Source organism: Hydra vulgaris, chromosome 08 (assembly GCF_038396675.1).
Source record: "Hydra vulgaris chromosome 08, alternate assembly HydraT2T_AEP".
In the NCBI taxonomy this organism is placed as follows: Eukaryota; Metazoa; Cnidaria; class Hydrozoa; order Anthoathecata; family Hydridae; genus Hydra; species Hydra vulgaris.
Window position 1 is genome coordinate 58962039 of NC_088927.1, and position 3709 is coordinate 58965747.

Below are 3709 nucleotides of genomic sequence, written 5' to 3' on the forward strand. Positions count from 1 at the left end.
AAGAAATTTTTGTTATATAATTCTATTTTGGTTGAAATATGTATACAATTTATTCTACAAAAACTTTACGATATTACTAACGGAACATCTCATCAATCTTGGTGCTCCTAAACCCTCCAACATTTGTATTAAAATTTTTAAGCATAACAACCATTACGTAATAACTATATGGTAGGAGAACAAAATTTCTTAGCAAAATTTACCAACCAACTTATCTCAGCTTCTCTGTTCCTGTTGCTTAATAATCTTGCATTTTAATGCGATAAAATTTTAAAGCTTATCTCGAGTCAATCAACAAAAGATTTTTTTCGGTAAATGGTTAGTACATAGAACCAATCAAAACAAAACACGGCTAAACATGTGCGCGCGCATAATGGTACAAAATATTCATCAAAACATTACACGTCTAATAGCTCCTTTCAAAACAAAGACAGTGATCGTGACGCTGCATACAACTTGCTGAAAGTAAAATGAAAATCTTTATTCTATTAGCTTTTGTAAGTGTCATCGCAACAGAATTAACAGAGGAGAAGGATGTTATAGTTCTTACAACTGATAACTGGAGTGAAGCTGTCCGAGAAGATAACAATATTTTAGTAGAATTCTGTTAGTAAAAGATATTTGTAACTACATGAAAATCTTTAACAAATCTTTATTAACAACTTAAAATCTTTATTAACAAATTTTTATTAAAACTTTTTTAGCAAATGTTTTTAATAATTAAATGAATTTTAGATGCACCTTGGTGTGGACATTGTCAAACACTAGAGCCTGAATATGCCAAAGCGGCTAAAAAATTAAAAGACTTAAAATCAACGATAACTCTAGGAAAAGTTGACGCCACAGTGGAGACAAAACTTGCCGAAAAATATGGAGTGAAAGGTTTTCCAACATTAAAGTTTTTTAAATCCGGAAAAGAGCAAGAATATAATGGTATATAATTTAACAATATTACAAACTTTTTTTATACACTAATTATATTTTGTCTATTAAGGTTTCCTATTAAATCCTTCAATTTTACAATTAATTATTTAATAAAATGAATAATTTGAATTAAATAAACTTTTATACTTGTATTTTTAATTATTGATTAATTAACAGTTATTAGTGATATATATAATGTTTACTGTGTATAGCTTGATAAAAAAAAATTCTAATCTCTGTATTGTGTATAACTTGATTTAAAAAAGTCTAATAATCTGATGCTCCATAGTATTATACTATTTTTGCACTAGTAATTAAATTAGTGTTTTGATCTAATTAAGTATAAAGTTAAGCAAGTAATTAAACCTTTAAATAATAGTAAAGATTTTTCTTTTTTTAGGGGGACGAACTGAGGCAGAAATTATTTCTTGGTTAAATAAAAAAACAGGACCTCCAGCTGCTGTTGTTGCTTCAGCTGAAGAATTAAAAGTATTTGTTGATGCTCGAGAAGTTGCTGTTGTTGGATTCTTTGCTAACCAAGATTCTGATCTAGCTAAAGTTTTCTTAAATGTTGCTGATAGCACTGATGATATTGAATTTGCAATTACAACTCCTTCAAATTCTGGTGAATATGCTGTTACTGAGGATAAAGTTGTTGTTTTTAAAAAAGTAAGTTTTAAATTTTGCAAGTAGAAGTTTTTAATTCTTAAAATTATTTCAGCACTAAACTTTGTACACTATGTTTTTCATTTATAATATTTATGTTTTTATATTATTATAGTTATGTATTTCATTATTATTGTTATTATTATTATTCAAGTATATACTTATAATGATAAAATTCATTTGTATAACAGTTTGATGATTTACGTGCTGATTACACTGGAAGTGCAGACGAAGCCTCATTAAAATCATTTGTTAGAGGTGAATCAATTGCTCTTGTTACAGAATTTACAGATGAAGTTGCATCAAAAATCTTTGGTGGTGACATTAAATCTCATATTCTTTTGTTTGTTAGTAAAAAAGCAGAAAATTTCAAGGAAACAATTAACCAGTAACTTTAATTTTATATGTATATTAAATTTAGGGTTTACATAATCATATTTTGGTTATAAATAATTTATTATTGTATTTTGGTTATAAATATAAATAATTTGGCTGTTACAATTTTAATTTTACTCATATATAGCATTATATTTTGTTATTATATATTGCATTATGTTTTGTTCTTTTATTTATAAAATTTTGCTAATTTTAATATAGATTTACAGAGGCTGCTAAACAATTTAAAGGAAAAGTTCTTTTCATCTTTATTGATTCCGATTTTGATGAAAACTCTCGAATAATGGAATTTTTCGGTCTTAAAGTTGAAGATATTCCAACACTAAGAATCATCAAGTTAGAGGGAGATATGACAAAATATGTGCCAGAAACTAAAGAAATTAACAAAGACACTGTTTCTTCATTTGTTTCGGCTTTTGTTGAAGGCAAGCTGAAACCATTTTTAATGTCTGCTGAAATACCTGAAGATTGGGATAAAAACCCGGTTAAAGTTCTTGTAGGAAAAAATTTTGCAGAAGTCGTTTATGCTGAAAAGAATGTTTTAGTTGAATTTTGTATGTTTTCTATATTCTTTACTTTATATTTGCCAGAAAAAAAATGTATAAGCAATATAATGTTATTATTAGTTTTTTTATTTTCTGTTATAAAAAATTTACATATTATTAGATGCTCCTTGGTGTGGACACTGCAAACAGCTTGCACCTATTTGGGAAAAACTTGGTGAAAAATATGCAGAAAATCCAGATATCGTTATAGCCAAAATGGACTCCACTACTAATGAAGTTGAAGATGTTAAAATTTCCAGCTTCCCAACAATTAAATATTTCCCTAAAGAAGGAGGAGTAAGTTTACTCTAAAAGCATCAATATTGTATAAATATTTTAAGAAATGTATTATTGAAGTTGTATGTAAATTTTACTTGACTTAAATAATTAACATTAATTTAAAATTTTTTAAAATTAGGTTATTGATTATAATGGTGGAAGAACATTAGAAGATTTTATTAAATTTATTGAATCTGGAGGTAAAGACGGTGCTAGTACTCCTGATGATGATACCACTGATGAACCAATTGAAGCTGGAGAAGAAAGTGAAGAAGTCTCTGAAGAAGGAGAAGAAGTTGATGCTTCTAATGTCAAAACTGAATTATAAAGAGATTTTTATAATTATTTTCAATCATATTTATAAATTGTTAAAATCGAAATTAGCTTGGTTCAATATATATTTTTGAATTATCTATTTATTAGACAAAATATTAACAAGCATGTCAATTAGGTACGCTTTTGATTTTTCATTGTTTTTACAAAGAAATTGCTTATTTAGCTTTAGTCTATTTTTTTAATAAGAAAAATACATTTATTTGTAAGGAGCTGTTGGTGTTAAATCTTTCAAAGAATATTTGTTTATATTTTATATTATGAAGATTTTTTAAATATTCGAATGAAAGGCGGATAAAATAAAATAAAAAAGATTTGTTTGTAATTTTTCTTCCCCAACTTAACGGACACCTAATTTGCAACTTAAACTTTATTGATTTTAACTGTTATACAAAGAGCAAGTTATGTTATTTACATCAAAACAATACCGTGCAATCTGTTCAATCAGATGTTTTACCGTTTAAAAGTTTTTTTTTTATCACCTAAACAAATATGTTTCTTTAAAATTAAAATAAATATCTTTATTCAATAAAGTTTCAATTATTTATTAACAAATATGTCGATTA

General features: G+C 26.2%; 1 long non-coding RNA gene across 1 annotated transcript; it reads left to right on the plus strand.

Moving 5' to 3' along the window:
- The first annotated feature begins 371 nt into the window (after nucleotides 1–371).
- On the plus strand, nucleotides 372–3308 carry LOC105845480 (protein disulfide-isomerase 2). The gene is made up of 7 exons (XR_010640282.1): nucleotides 372–606; nucleotides 736–933; nucleotides 1325–1593; nucleotides 1782–1978; nucleotides 2188–2540; nucleotides 2653–2828; nucleotides 2950–3308. It is a non-coding gene; the product is annotated as a protein disulfide-isomerase 2 (long non-coding RNA).
- The last annotated feature ends 401 nt before the right edge of the window (nucleotides 3309–3709 follow it).